At 32.9% G+C, this 17,545-nt stretch overlaps 1 long non-coding RNA gene across 1 annotated transcript; it reads left to right on the forward strand.

Moving 5' to 3' along the window:
• The first annotated feature begins 14,184 nt into the window (after positions 1 to 14,184).
• Positions 14,185 to 16,804, forward strand: LOC126770694 (uncharacterized). Its single transcript, XR_007669478.1, has 4 exons — positions 14,185 to 14,230; positions 14,764 to 14,827; positions 15,689 to 15,781; positions 16,746 to 16,804. It is a non-coding gene; the product is annotated as an uncharacterized LOC126770694 (long non-coding RNA).
• Positions 16,805 to 17,545: the final 741 nt, after the last annotated feature.

The raw sequence follows: 17,545 nt of genomic DNA on the forward strand, positions 1-17,545 counted from the left end.
CATTCTCTAAGGAGATTACCAGGGTACTGAGAACCCCCTAGTCCCGGCGACGCCTATTGCGACGGAGGGAGAAGGTGCGCATAACGCCTCATTCTTCTCCCCAGTCTTCTTCGGCGGAGCAGGTTTGCAGCGGCGTCCTAAATTAGTTTACCTCCTGGTATCAGATTATAACAATTTTTTTTTATTTAAACACACAAACATAAAACATAAGTTGACATATGGATTACAAACTGTTAAGCTTATGTACTAAAATTATCAATAAGTATATAGTACTCAGAGCAGACATTACGGAACTGTACCCAAAGTAAAATATAATCCTAAAAAAAATACTTGCTATTAAAATCAGTCCAGTGACTGATTTTTGACTGGATGCGAAAGGCGGAGGACAGGGAGCTTTGACGCACCTTGGGAGAACCCAATGTTCAGCAGTGGACAATGATCGGCTGTTGATATATTAAAATCAAACATTCACGCTTAATTAACTTCGTTTGTCCAACAAGGTTTTATATATTAACAAATTACTATATCGCATAGAACAATGGTCAAAACGACCGCAATGAATCTATTAGTTTAATATAAGAATTATTCGATTTTAACCGAGTTATGAATCGACGTTCATACAATATACGTCCTGAAATGTCACGTGAGCGGGTGTTGTGGTTAAGACGGCAATGCATATTGGTCACAACATGATGAACGCACGGCGGACGTGTGAAATTGTATCCATTATATTAACACGTTTGCTAAACAGTTTAAAGGGATTTAATATAGAAAGTGGGATGTATATAGTTTTAATAATAATACTTATATATTATTATGAGTTTATAAAACCCCAGCTCGAATTGAAATTTTAATCTGCCTCATCGTCGCAGATTAGCAGAGAGAGATAGTCTCTCGCACAACGCAAGTAAGTATCCTGAATATTAAAAGACTGCAGGTACATTAATGCATAAAAGCAATATATTATATCAATAATCAATGATTTTATTTTTTCCAATTCAGTTTTTTATATTTTTATTGCGAGATTTCGAATTCGTCCAATAGAAATCGCGTCACCTATGTCAATTATGCGTTTGCGCAAACGATAAACCCCGCTCGAAGCTCGGGGCGCTAATGAATTGGTTCGGCGGCTAGGGTCGGGAGGTAGGAAGGATTGAGCGTACATATTTTTTTTTTTCAGTGCATAATCTGTATTCTATATTTCTTCTATTGAATTCTATATTCGTTGGTACACCAACGAATATAGAATAGATACAAAAATATTTTAAACAAAAAAATAAAAAATGGACTTCGAAAATTTACCAAAAAAATGTATGACTTATGAACTCAACGCAGTGTAGTACAAAATTGGTTCAAGCGTTTTCAGGTCGGGAATTTTGATATCAAAATATGATAGAAAAATATCTTGAATTATACAAAATACGAAGAAACTTTTTATCCTATTATATAATTAGGCCTATCATATTAACCACACGAGTTGAGAACCACCTCATTTTTTGAAATCGGTAAAATATTATAAAATTATCGAACATATTACCTCCGTTACCTTCATATATTTTTACATAAATACTGAAGTATGTTTCCGTGTAACGGTTCTCTCATGGGAAGTCAGTTTGTGAGCAGTTTGAAGGATCAAAGTTACTGAAAAATGAATCTCACAGGATACCTTGTCATATTTACATATCTTAAGATTTGAATAATAACCGATATTCAATATCAAAGTTACTTTATGGGAAAAACTGTTTTGTTGAAATCTTTGTATTATTTGAAAGAAAGAATGCATTTTTTTATAGTATAGGTAGGCGGACGTCCATATGGGCCACCTGATGGTAAGTAGTCACCAACGCCCATAGACATTGCCATTGTAAGAAACGTTAACCATTGCTTACATCACCAATGCATGCGCCGCCAACCTTGGGAACTAAGATGTTATGTCCCTTGTGCCTGTACTTACACTGGCTCACTCACCCTTCAAACCGGAACATAACATAAAATAACATGTTTTGCGGTAGAAGATAAGTGAGTGGTACCTACCCAGATGAGCTTGCACAAAGCCCTACCACCAGTAAAAGCATGGCAACTTTTAGCTTAGTTGATAACTTCATTACTGATTACCAGTGATTACAAAGTACAATACACGCGGCCTTGGCCATGGCGGCGAATTTCAAAAGAGATTAGCCAAGTGGGCAGGACATTTGCGGCCTCATATCTAGCCACTAAACCAATGAGACAGTCAAACCATTGGTTGAACACAATATAATCAAAAAAATTTTTTTTTTCCTTGGTCACGCAAAAACTACTAAACTGTTTGATATAAAATTGTCAATTGTCATTGTATAGTATATACAAAATGAAAAAAGTATAATTTTATTACAATAAATTATTATATATAACAAACACCACTTAATATTAATATCTTCTGTCCCTCTGTTTAAACTTTCATTTGAATAACTACGTTGACAGCTCTTTGCGGCTTGATCAAAATGTCGAGGGGACCAAGATTAAATTATTCCTTATTTGGCCCGCTTTTTACGTCCTCAAGCACTTCGGGTCTTCGTAATTGAATGTGATATTGCTTCAACATTATTTGCAGACTCAAAAACAAACACTAGACGAAATGGGATTCGACCGTCTGTTTTTATAATAAATTCAGCGCTGCATAATACTCGTATATAAAATTTTTGCCCATAAAAGTTATATATAAATGTAAAACAAATATAAAACAATGTTTTACGTATGATATTATTGAATCTCATTCGTTTTTATTTTTGTAAGAATACATGGTAGTGACGCAAGAACCAATGTAATAAATCCATTTGGAATCAATTATATACATACGATTATCCGACTCAATACGTAGAGAACAAAATAAGGTTATACGTAGAGAAACAAATATTACAATTCAATCGGGATGTACTGTACTATTTCATCTTACCCACGCCTACGTCATTATCTTATATGTCTATCATTTGCCATATACCTAAAATTACTGGTTAGAATTGCAACAGATTAAAACTAGTTTAAAAATACTGCGAAGCGAATAAATTGAGCTATAGATATTTTATTCTTTGTAAAATAGTTACATTAAATGGATAAAATGCAATAACTGTTCATTTTATACTTAGTTTATTTTCTCAGCACTAAAAGAGTCTTATTATTCAAATCAAAACAAAGTATACCATATTCGAGTAGATTGAATTATGTTAAAATTATTATTATTATTAAATTATCAAAGATTCGAAATGTAGATTCTTCCAAGAAGAACCGGTAAGATACTCAGTAGCTCTTTTCCACCGACTAAATAATTATACACATAAACTTATTATCATAATTTAACTTTTTTGATGATAAATAAGCAAGTGTAACGCTTCTATACGAAATAAAGATTTTTGACTTTGATTAAGACAGTAAAGCTGCTGGACTAAGGCTTTCTCTACCTTTAAGGAGGAGGTTTGGAACTTATTCCACCAGGCTTCTCTAATGCAGTTTGGTGGATAAGCATGTGGCAGAATTTAAGTGAAATTACTTACATACAGGTTTTCTCGTGATGTTTTCCATTACCAGTACGATATGAATTATAAACACAAATTAAGCACATGGAAATTCAGTGGTGCTCGCCTGGGTTAAAGCGTTCTAACAGCTGAACCATCTCGACTCCATTCTGGTTCATAATATTATAAAGAAGTGACAATGACATACCTTACTAAACTTTTACTGAACTTTACGCGTTATTAATGTTTATTTTCACATTCTATTTATAAAAACAAAACCCACTTGCCTATCGTGGTATTACAAATTGTAAATAATCTGTTTCCATAATGTTTACAATATTTTTTCTTTTTTAATTCCGCTGATAGCCTCACCTAGACAGACTATACATGTGCAGAGTATTAACCATTGTGATCGAGTATATTAATTTTATCAAACAAAGTGATAATATACTTCTATATTCAATTAAGCTTTTGCAAGCTTATTGAATCATTTTACAAATTAATTGAATAAAATTACAAGATTAAATGAATTTAACTAAATATTTATTAAATGTAAAATTACAAGCGGAAGACAAACGGTACAGAATGTATGTAGATTTTTCTGTAAATAACCGACAAGATAGTCGTTATTGTTTTTCAATAATTAAATGATACATTAGGTATGTTAATTTCATACAATTATTTTTATATATGCATGAATAAATACTAGTAACAGCCTGTAAATGTCCCACTGCTGTGCTAAGGCCTCCTCTCCCTTTTTGAGAAGAAGGATTGGAGCTTATTCCACCACGCTGATCCAATGCGGGTTGGTGGAATACACGTGTGGCAGAATTTCGATGAAATTAGACACGTGCAGATTTCCTCACGATGTTTTCCTTCACCGAAAAGCACGAGATGAATTTTAAACAGAAATTTGTTGAAAGTTGATTCCGGGAATATATATATTTATCATATACTACAATTTACTATCATTAAATATGGTTAAGCCTAACTTATATTGTATCATAGAAGTGATCTTATTAATATACGGCAAATTTAAGAAATCGATACGTGTAAGATTAGTATAATATAAGATACGTAAGATTATTTAGGGGTTCACTAAATAATCTTACTCGCAAGATAAGACAAAGGATTTGATAGCTTACTACATTTATTATAAATAATATTTAACATTTACGTTCAACGAGTTCATAACATACATTAAAAAAAAAACATTTTTTATCCATTCCAATTTACTAGGATAATAAAATAAACTTTTTATGGTCCATATATTTACGCGATTTGCTTCAAATGTGTCTGACTTACTTCTCTGAAATTTTATTATCTCACAACACGTAGACTATACTTTATCATTTACTTTAAATGTTGAAGAGTCTTTGCTCAATGCGAGATACAACATTTATATTTTTAGTTCCATTTTAAGTACCTTCTTGCAATTCTTTTTTGAAATGTTCTCTCACGGTTCTAACCCTTACATTTAAATTAAAGAACGTAGATAGCTAAAAGATATGTAATTTGATGAAACTAAACATCGCCAAGTTACTGAAAGGGTTCTTTATATATAATCAAACGTGAAATGTACATGTAAAAATACAATGTACAATGTAAAAATAGATAAGATCCCACAAACACAACAAACAACAAAGAAATGTAAAGACTAGAGGACATTTCGTGATTTTATTTTATCGAAACAAAATAATATATATATATATATAAAATTAATAATATCATATGTAGCGTTTTGTCGTATTTTTGTATTTTTGTCGTATTTGTCACTTTAATCTGAAATATCTACCTCTGATTAAGAATTCCAAATTTAAATTTATAAATTCATTTAGCTGGTACATTTGAGTTTCGAAAACAATCATTCATTTTTTTTTCATTTTTTTTTTCTTTGGCGTCGCTTATTACCGCACAATGGAAAACATGAAATATCGGTATATTTACGAGTACAAGTTCTACCGTGGCACCAGTGCTGCAGAAACAGCTCGAAGGATTAATGATGTGTACGGCGCTGGTGTAGCAAAAGAAGGCTCGGTACGTTTTTGGTTCTAACGTTTTCGTTCTGGAATTTTCGACCTTCAGAACCAATCCCGTGGACGGCCAGAGACCAAAGTGGAAAAAGAAGAATTAAAGGCAATTGAGAAAGCGGATCCATCACAAAGCACTTCAGAGATAGCTGCAGTCTTAAGGGTAAGTGATAAAACTGTGTTAATCCACTTGATATTATTGATATTGATATATCATGAGTACCTCATGAATTGAGTGAATCGAACTTGCAAACATGCGTCGACTGCTGTGTTACTTTGCTCAACCGACACAATAATGAAGAGATTTTAAACATAATTATAACTTGTGATGAAAAGTAGATACTGTACGATAATCGGAAGCGCTCGTCGCAATGGCTGAACCCTGAAGACCCAGCCAAATCCTGCCCTAAACGAAAATTGACTCAGAAAAAGTTACTTGTAAGTATTTGGTGGACTAACGCCGGTGTCGTTTACTACAGCTTTCTAAAATCTGCCAAACGATTACGGCAGATATCTATTATCAGCAACTGCAAACCATGAAGGAAGAACTAGCTGCTAAGCAACCGAGATTGGTCAATCGCTCTAGGCCACTACTGTTTCACAAAAACTACGGCACAACAAACAACCACTAAGTTAGATGAGCTACAATTGGAATGTCTGTGACATCCACCGTACTCCCCGGACCTTGCTCCAACATATTACCATTTTTTCCGAAATTTGGACAACGTCTTATACGGAAAAAAATTCAACGCCGACGCGGCAGTCCAAATCGCCTTCAAAGAGTTTATTGATTCTCGCCCCCATGATTTTTTAATAAAGGGATCAATGAACTATCCATGAGTTGGCAAAAGTGCCAACATATGAAATTGGCGTTTTGTACGGGAGGAATATAAAGTCAATTTTTTTATATTCTGATTTGACACAACCCTTGAAAATATAATGTAGTTGTACATACAAAACTTATCCTCAAAAAGAGGAGAGGAGGCCTTCAGCCCAGCAGTGGGACATTCACAGGCTGTTACGGTACGGTTACGGTTACGGTACATACAATATTTTATTTTTGAACTGGACCTACTCATACAAAATCAAACAAGAAAAACAATCTTGCTTTATACCCTTAACAGATTGTGAGGTGATAACTACCTATCTCAAATCATTATATATATAAATCATTGGAAAATTATGTACATGAAACTGATTTTTCTTTTAAGGCTACTTTCTTATTTTGCAACATTTTATTGATCGTCAAAATTCTTAGTCTTAAAACAGCTCAAATAAATTAGTACAATTTTATATAACGAGTACTATTTAAGCTTATGTATAGATCTATATAAGTCAATAAAAATTACTGCTTAGAATTTTAGGTAGGTAGTAAGGCAAAATAGTTTGTGAGTACAATTATACCTTTCTCCGGAGCTTCATGGTTAATCCTCAGCTCTACTAGGATTCTGAATTTATATTTATAAGGACTTATTTAAAATTAAAAGCACTATTTTAATTAATCCCTTGCTTCTAAGAATAACATTTGCAATATGGATCTGTGCCCAGTTCATCTACATAATCAAATGTCAATTGCGATATCATTTTCGATTCATACTAAAAGTAATCTTCACGTCTGAATAGAAACAGCAATAATAACTTAACGGGATTATTATTCAGTAAAAATATTTATTTTACGCTTTATCATGACGAGATTCCAATGTTATAGATGATAAAGTCTATATTTAGAACACTTTTTCAGAAAATATTCAAAAGTTGTATAACTTATAAAATAGTATCAAAAATACAAAAGTTACCATTTTTTTTTCTTTTAACAAGTACTATAAATAAAACGCAAATTAATAATATGTCTAAAGTAATCAAAGTGTAAAAGGCATGCAGATACTTTGAGAACAGGGCTTCCAGCAGAAAAGATACAGGTGGTTCAGAAGAACCCATTTATTACATCTATGTTTGCCATATGATTCTGAACTGTTTTTTGAGGAAAAAACTCTATAATTAACGTTTTGGTTTCGTAAGACCTGGCTTAGACATTTGTCACATCCATCAATATGCACCTGAACCACCCTAACCATGAAGGCACCAGGAAAAAACAATCCCAAGAAATATAGGTGTCAGGCAGTTGGCCAGCCGAGAAAATCTGCCAAATATTTTCATGCAGCTTACATAGCACAATATAGGAATCTAAAATAAATAAAATAAGAACTAGTAAATTATGATTATAAATATATTTTATAGGGTTTTATTTATTTTACAGTTAATTTAAACGCAAAATTTCTCAGAATATCTATTTGTATTGAATAACGTGATTACAAAACTCGAATACCACAAAATAAATTGCTACCTTCGAATTGAAGCTAATAGAATTTAAATATAATTCTAAATTTAAAAAGTAAAATAGATTTTATTTTATTATATTACATCTGTTAGTTCAAAAGCAACCTACACCGTCCGGAATGTTGATTCTGTAAAGAAGAACCGGCAGGAAACTCCGTAGTTACTTCCTTGAGCTCATTTAAAACCATCTGATATCAAGAATGTACATATTTCACTCAATCGAATGATACGACATAATTTTTAAATGAATCGTAAAGCACCAATTCGAATCGGTAGCTACGGTACCGGTACTATCGGTAGAATAGAAATATTACGAGATACACACATTACGGGCGAATAGACCATTTGAGGATTAAATAATCCTCAAATGGTCTATTCGCCCGTAATTTCATTGTTTAAAAAATAGCTCGGGCTAAAAATATTTCTTTAATCCGTTTTTGCAGTTGCATATTATGGCTGTACGTAAGCGTCATGTTCTGCTGAAAAGCTTTGGAGCTTCACTACCACGCTGTTCTTATTCGATTCGTTAGAAAATCTTCGCGATATTTTCCATCTCGGTAGTAACCGAGATGATGAATTATAAAACCAAATTAAGTACATAAAACTTAGATAAAGGTAAGATTCACGTGTTTTATCCACGAGGTGACCTTCTCTCTGCACATCGCGACCACTGACTATATTATTATTAAATTAAAATATAAAGTAGAAATAAAAACAGCATTCAAAACATAAAAATTATTACATACGTCAAAAATATATCGTTAAATATAAAAGGCACGCTAATATCTGATGTCGTAACGTTTTACTAGCGTTTTTTATGGGAAAATATTCAGGGTAAGTGGACGAATTCGTTTCTTACAATATATATACACATTCCGCCGATTAAATAACGGAAAATATTGAGTAACCATTTTTTTTGTCAAGTATCACATTGAGATATTAATGATAACAATTTATATTGATGGAGGTCAAATTATGAATTTAAATTAATGATTACAGTGACTTAAAAGCTCCAGTTAAAATGCAAAAGTTTATATGTCAAGTATCTTTGAGCCAGAAGTATATTAAACTCTTGACTGATTTTAAACTACCCTCCGGTAAAACGTCGTCACTGGCGCATTTTTGCGTTAAAATATCACACAACTTAGGTAATAAGTGATTCATGATATAGTAGTTATAGAATTATATAGTTTAAGAATAGTGACGTGCTTACTAAGTTTACTGTATACTACACTTACGCCTTTACCAATCCTGTCGTTGAAATAGAATATTTATTAAATAAAGAACATCGCAAGTGAATATAAATGATTTTCATTTGTCAGATTTTATTTCTTATGCACATTGGTAAGATTTTGCTTAACATAACTTTATATTTCTGTGTTTTAACACTTAAACGTAATAATTATAGAATTAAGAAGTCTGGCGTAGCTTTAACGGATTCTAATAAATGTGAAACCAAACGGAGGGTCCGTTTGGTTACGCATTTATTAGAAAATCCTTTATTTCTATCAACGTTAACATACAAAAGATGGTTGTCAAAATCTTCGCCTTTCACTGCGGTTATCCGAATCAATTCATTTATTCATCAACCTCTCGAGCTCTTTTACGCCTCGGTAAATTATGTTACATAATTGAAGCGGGGATCTGTAGTCGCTTAGCTTACCAATAAGCTTTGATTATTATCAAGATGAATAGACGTTTTTGAGTAAAGACTCCTGCATTTTTTTTTAATTAAGTTGATTTGTATATAATATTGGATACAGTTGGCTTCTATGATTTCACTTTTATCCTATCCATATTTTTATTTTGGCTACGATATATTTATGGAACGTTGAACCATGATTTACGTATCAGGTCTATTCTACCTAAGCTTATTAGCATATAGCGTTGCTTGTACCGCTCATATTTGTCCCATCGGTGTAAACCTCGTCGTCGTTCATTGTAAACGATGCCAATACACAGCTTCTTTGATACGAGTTTTTTATTGTAAGTGTTCACTTCAGAGTGAACAGCAAGCCTTGTCAGACGCCCAGCGACAAGCTTGTCGATCCTTATTTATATAGTGATTATCAAAAATAATATTTTTTCATGTCGGAAGTCCTCCCTCGCCATAATATTGCATTGATTATTTTTTATAGATTAAGAATGTTAGATGATAAAAAGAGCTATTCTGAGGTGGAGCCGTGATTCAACATATTTACTATTAGTTTTTAGGCTATATTTTTATACCAACAGATACATCAACCGTAACTGTAACAGCCTATAAATGTCCCACTGCTGGGGTAAAAGTCTCCTCTCCTCTTTTTGAGGAGAAGGGTTGGAGCTTACTCCACCACGCTGCTCCAATGCGGGTTGGCGGAATACACATGTGGCAGAATTTCAGTGAAATTAGACACATGCAGGTTTCCTCACGATGTTTTATTCAACGTCAAGCACGAGATGAATTATAATCACAAATTAAGCACATGAAAATTCAGTGGTGCTTGCCCGGGTTTGAACCCACGATCATCGGTTTTTTTTTATAGAATAGGAAGGCGGACGAGCATATGGACCACCTGATGGTAAGTGGTCACCAACGCCCTTAGACATTGGCATTGTAAGAAATGTCAACCATCGCTTACATATCCAATGCGCCATCAACCTTGGGAACTAAGATTTTATGTCCCTTGTGCCTGTAATTACACTGGCTCACTCACCCTTCAAACCGGAACAACAATACCAAGTACTGCTGTTTTAGAATACCGGTAGAATATCTGATGAGTGGGTGGTACCTACCCAGACGAGCTTGCACAAAGCCCTACCAGTATCAAGGTTCACGCGTTCTTACCACTAGGCCATCTCGGCTCGATAGATACACCAAACTCTCATGTAACGAAATATGCCTAAACTTGGTGCGCCCTTAAAATTTTTCACTCAATTCTCGTCCTATCCGTTTATCGAATCGCCGAATAATAATTTTCACGTCAAAATATATAATAATGTATATTAAAACACCTAGTTTCCTTCAACATAATATTTAATTAATTTCATAAAGTTAAACATTGTCTAACCATGATGGTTACGAAATAATGGTGTCGAAGCTAAATTTCACAGCATCCGAATAATTTACTTCACGAAAAGATTGATTAGTGATTTGTGGTCGCGTGCCAGTACAATATTTGCAATGAAATATACATTATTTGAACAACGATTCGTGTTGTTAAATTAGATATCATAATATATTTACCACTTATAATAAGCAGTACCCTATAAAAAAAGTTATGACGTCGTAATTATGACAGGCACTACTGGTAATTACCATGTGTGAATTAGTAATTCGTAATTAATATTAATTAGGAACCTGACGAGAATTTCGGTATGTGATTTGTTTATAATGTACATTGATAGGTATCAAAGTGGCTCACTGTTATGATGTTGATAAGTTGGCGTTTATCCTTTAAATAAATATTATTATTGAGGTGAAGATTTTGAGTTGAAACCAAGGTAAGAACCGCTATCCTTTTTTTGTTTAATTTATGTGTTCTGTATTGAGAAAAAACGTCGTGAAACCATGCTACTTGCTTATTTCACCAACGCGCATTGGAGGAGCGTGGTCGAATAAACTGCAAACCTTCTCCTCAAAAAGAAGAAGAAGCCTTAGCCCAGGTGTGGAATACGTATAGGTAGTCTCTATCCCCACCACCTTAATATCTGGAAATCAGGCACAAGGGACCTAACTTCACTTCTTAGTTCCCGAGGTTAATGGCGCATTGGCAATGTAAAGGTTAATATTTCTTTCAGCGCCAACGTCTTTTGGGGGTACAATAACGTTTTAAAATTTGACCCTTTTTTTAAGGCTGTATACTCGCCTATTTCGCGAACTTTACCTGTGATAAATATGACCCTCTGCATTCTCAGTGATTCAATTCACTCCCTTTGTCGCGAGTCTAAAAACCGACACCGAATAAGGAACGCCACGAAACCATCTCAACTTGAGTTTCACGGCTTTCGCACCGCGAATATAAAGCAGGCGTAAACTGGTGATAACTGTTAACGGTTTATAAATAAATAATAAAGACAATAACAAAGTAACACGCTCTAAATATTTTCCATCTATTAAAATTATTTCATGAACAATGTTCTATCTAGTTAATATTGAAACATAATTCAGTATGTGATATAGTGTCGAATTAATGCATTTTTAATGGGATTTAAAGAACAATATAGTATAATTTACGTTTGTGGCTGGCAACTCACGTACCGCGTTGGATTGGAATGAAGCCAGAGTTTTACATAATATATCTTTTAATATCACTCTACTTTATATCTACTATGAACTTACGTAACGCGTGACAGTATATGATCGAACATTTCTAAAGAATAGCGATGCCGCTGGCATCACGAATGCAATTTATGACATAGAATACAATATCCGTAAAGAAGTTACGTCTAAATATCACTTGTAGATGACTTTAGATATTATGTCATGATTTGTACAGTAGAGATTTTTAGTTTTGTTTTTTATATACTAATTTAACTAATCGATGTAAATAATAAGTGACACGAAATACCGAAGGTTGTTCCAGTATTGATTAAAATATAAACATCATTATTAAAAATCGCATAATGATTTATATTATTAGCGTCATTTTATAATATTACCTATTTAAAATGTAGACTCAAAGCAGAATAACCGACAAGAAATGATGTAGTACTTATTTTATATGCATTATAATGACAATACAATACCATCTTATAACACTGATTGAAACAGCAACTGCTGGAATACGGAAATACTTCCAAAATAGATGTGTCATATTCTCTAGTTTTCTATTACTATCGTTCAATGTTATATTATTATTTCTTCCAAAATAAATATCTTCTTAAATGAAAAGTACCCCCAAAGCTCAACCATAACATATTAAGCTGATAAGAAACTTTGTAAACTTTGCAAAGAAATTACACGCCGTTCGTGAACTTAAGAATTGTTTACCTTCAAAGGGTTGGTTTGTAAATGTTATAATTACATCCTTCACGTTAAGAAATTCTTTTAAGAACTTTAAAGCAAAATTAAATGTACTTCGCTGAAATGAAATACTTAGATTATAGTTGATTGGCTATCAATGAGTTCGAGATAAAAAAAGAGTAATCGTGCCTAAAGATTTTTTTAAAGAAAAACGTACTTAGTTTTAAATAATGTCAAAGCTGAAATTGTTTTGTTGGTCCTGTTGCTTCTTTGTTTCATATTAAAATTATACAATACTCAAATATACATACCGTTCTCCGTTTTCACTGTTAGTCATTGTATGGATTCCTATAACGAAATATATTTCGTTGTAGTAGGAGACGAGTATGTATATTCGAGTATCGTATAATTTCAATTTGATACAAAGACGCAACGACCCTTGTATAATACAGCCATACATACGTGAAGCATATATAATGAAAAATGTGACGACGTATTGTGGAAATATTTGTAAAAAATGATTGGTGAAATTGCTATGTGTGCTCTTCAATAAAACAAGGAGTTAATAAGCTGAAAATATTATATTAAATTGAAGCAGTGCGACATATCTGAGACAGAAGCGGTAACTGATGGAGATGAGTTCTAGAGTAAATACGACATATGCAAAATGGCTAGAAGCTGTTGAAAACTAAAAGCCGTACAAATTGGCGACATATTGGCGTGCTTTTGGAAAGGCCTATCTATATTTGGAGAGGACAGGGGATGATTATACTTACTACTATGACAACCAAAATTAGACACAACATCACATCAAAAACAATATCATAGTTTAAAATTATCACGATAAATATTCTACCAATTATACGTAGTCTCAGGCACTATCACATTACACATTTTGTTTTTTTTTATACTATAGGTAGGGAGACGAGCATATGGACCACCTGATGGTAAGTGGACACCAACGCCCATAGACATTGGCATTGTAAGATATGTTAACCATCGCTTACATCGCCAATGTGCCACCAACGTTGGGAACTAAGATGTTATGTCCCTTGTGCTTGTAATTAAACTGGCTCACTCACCCTTCAAACACAAAATATTAAAATTGTGCATAAACTTAACTCTTATTAAAATAAAACTATGTTTCAGTTATAAGAAAAAAAAACAGACGTTTAAAAATGTTTTTAAAGTACTCGTAAATTTCACTATATAAATCAAGATAAAACCATAATTGAACTACTACAGAGTCGTGGGAAGGCAGCCTTTAAAATGACCTTCCATTTCAATATAAAGATATCTTCCAAAATATAGGTCAAAATAATCGATAACAACTAACTCATATCAAAGAAACCGTAAAATCGTTGCCTCCTTAATAATTACAGGTACTTTCATACAACGCAAAATACAAATTGCAGCTTAGAAACGAGGTTGGTTGAAAAATTAATCAATTCCCGGTGACTTCGCTTAACTTCGATCAAAGAGCTTCGAGCGATTCTTTGTGTGCACGTTTTCTCATCGCCTGTATTTATGATTAGATACTATTAAAGTAACATTTTATTCATACAATACAAGATTTTTTTTTATAGAATAGGAAGGCGGACGAGCATATGGGCCACCTGATGGTAAGTGGTCACCAACGCTCTTAGACATTGGCATTGTAAGAAATGTCAACAATCGCTTACATATCCAATGCGCCACCAACCTTGGGAACTAAGATTTTATGTCCCTTGTGCCTGTAATTACACTGGCTCTTTGCGGTAGAATATCTGATGAGTGGGTGGTACCTACCCAGATGAGCTTGCACAAAGCCCTACCACCAGTATTAGTAGATTTAAACATTTGATAGTAATAGTAGTAGATTTAAACATTTGATAGTAACCTACTAAGAGCGCGTTCGTCGCAAATAAGTTATATGTATATTTTAAGATTAAATTCGTACTAATGATATGACCTTTCTCAGTCGCGTGAAACTTCAACCGCAGAATATTGTTGAATGTCGAAGTACAACGACGAGTTCGAAGGAGGTACAACTTTCGATAAACTATGTGAAGTTATCAAAGAGAATCCTAAACTAAAAAGTTTAAATTGTTCCTTTAATCCACACTTGTGCTTGTATTTCTATGCTCTGGGTTTTCTAACTTGTTTATTAAGTATGTGTTGAATATCTTCTTTATTAAAGTTAAATGTCTCTTAATTTTGCCTTTGTTATTGAAAATAGTAGGTCTGTCTGTATTAATTGATTGAAGCGTCTTAAAGGCTCGAGACAAAGAGAAACCAGCAAATTATCTACATCAAGGTACGAGGCGCATACCTTTCAATTTTTACAACCTTTTTTATTCCTCAACGAACCCGTATGAAATACAACTTAAATAATAATACTTGTATAATCTAGTATAGATTTTATGACAATCTCTTAAAAACATACGTTTTTAAAAATATATTATAAAAAAATTGCAAATAAATTTCATCATATTTTGTTTATTTCATATAATGATTATTTTCTTCACAAATTCCTTTTATATATAGATATTCAATCATAAGAAGCTTACAGTTGAGAAGTAATATAGTTTTACTTTCCGCGAGCCACTTCGCTATGGAAAGTTGATTAAAGTTTCATTTCCAATCGATCCCTCAATAAAACCCCGAAGAAGTCGCCGCGTAAGCATCAAAGGGTGGCGTAATGGCGTTATTGGAACGGCTTGAGATAAAGGAACTCAATCACGGCTTGAGATTTAGCGGAGCTGTGATCGAAAATTCTTCACTGAATGCGACGGAAGAATTTTCTAGATCGTTACTTACTTGAAATTTATACGTACATAAATTACCAATTAAATTTATGTGCATTTGATTTCAGTGATTATATACAATATATATTTATTTCACAGCTATAAATCGGTGCAGAAGTAACAACTGATACTTTAACGATGGGTGGTACTATCTCAGATCATAGCAAAATGTTTTTATGTCGTGGTCACAACGTGAGTAATTAATTTTCATTACCGGACTCCGATTTTTGTAAGTTAATTTTTTAGTCAGTACGGTATTGCAATTGATAAACACAAGTGATATATCATATTATATTTATTTCAGGCAGCACTTAGCACTTAGATAACATAAGGAATAAATTATAATTATTACAATACAAGATTTACTATGCAAAGGTGACAGCTTACCACAAAAAGGGTAATGTCCACTTCAAGTGCGCGCTTAAAGCCAGCAATTTTTCAGATTTCTCCACCGTACATATCACGTCCATCTCGTTGCGCAATCTTGTTTCAATTATTTTACTGTCTACAACTTTTCTTTTTCTTCTTGCCATATTTACAATTTATTCTGAAGAATATGGTATAGTTAATAAAACTATAATATGATAATTATAACAAAGCGTATTTTATTTGTTTTTTGTTACTGACAAACACAAAGTCTAATTTAGTTAAACATACAACATTTTATTTTTTGACGAGCCGGATGGCGTGGTTGGTGGATTTCACGCCTTTCACACCGAAGGTTGTGGGTTCGATTCCCACCCAGGACAGATATTTGTGTGCATGAACATGTCTGTTTGTCCTGAGACTGGTTGTAATTATCTATATAAGTATGTATTTACAAAAGAAAAAATAGTATATGTAGTATATCAGTTGTCTAGTTTCCATATCACAAGCTCTGTACAAGCTTAACTTGGGATCAGATGGCCGTGTGTGAAAAATGTCCCAGGATTATATTAATATTATTAATAATATTTATTTTTAACTTTGAACTGGACGTACTTATACAAAATCAAATAAAAGATTAGCAATTTATTTTAATAAAAACACTTCTAAAACGCAAACGCTACACATAGAATAATTTATTTATTGACATATAATATATGTATTTTATATTTACATTTATTTATCGGTTTGTTTTAATTATAGATTAATGTTATTTTATTTATTACTACAGCACCACCTACCTCATACCCACCCTTACACCGTTGGTTGCCTGGAAGAAAACGATATGTAGCGTAAGTAAAGACGCCAAAATTGTATGCTACTTTTATTTAGGCTGTATCCATGTTTTGTATTTTTTTCTTTATGGTGTACATTACATATGTATATGTACAATGTATATGTTTTTATGTCATGGATTAGTATATAAGATAATACTTTTAAGAAAAACATAATAATAATAGCTAGTCAATTGTATTTCCATTGTAAAATATTCAACGTAAATCATTAAAAAAATCTAAACGTCACGAGATTTCAAGAAACAGTTACTTGATTTAAAACGAGATCGGATAGTTTTATTAAAGTCATTGATTTTATATACAATTGAGAAGATTGCAATTAAAAAGTTTCCAACGAATGAGAAAAGTTCTGAAGAAAGAGATTCGAACTTACTTAAATATAAGTTGTAAATTGGATCTTCATTAAGTATCAGTTTAAAGTGGGAAATAGAAAAGAACGTGCAACAAGCAACTCATAATGTAAGTGAAGGACGTAATATTGTTTCTGATCGTTTATTTAATTTATTTCGAGAATTTGTATATTTATTTATTTTTTATTTTTTATAGAATTGGCCGTCCGCCTAGGACGACCTGATGTTAAGTGGTCATTAACGCCCATAGACATTGGCAATGTAAGAAATGTTAACCATCGCTTACATCACCAATGCACCACCAACCTTGGTAACTAAGATGTTATGTCCCTTGTGCCTGTAATTACACTGGCTCACTCACCCTACAAACCGGAACAGAACAATAC

This window comes from Nymphalis io, chromosome 9 (assembly GCF_905147045.1).
Source record: "Nymphalis io chromosome 9, ilAglIoxx1.1, whole genome shotgun sequence".
NCBI lineage: Eukaryota > Metazoa > Arthropoda > Insecta > Lepidoptera > Nymphalidae > Nymphalis > Nymphalis io.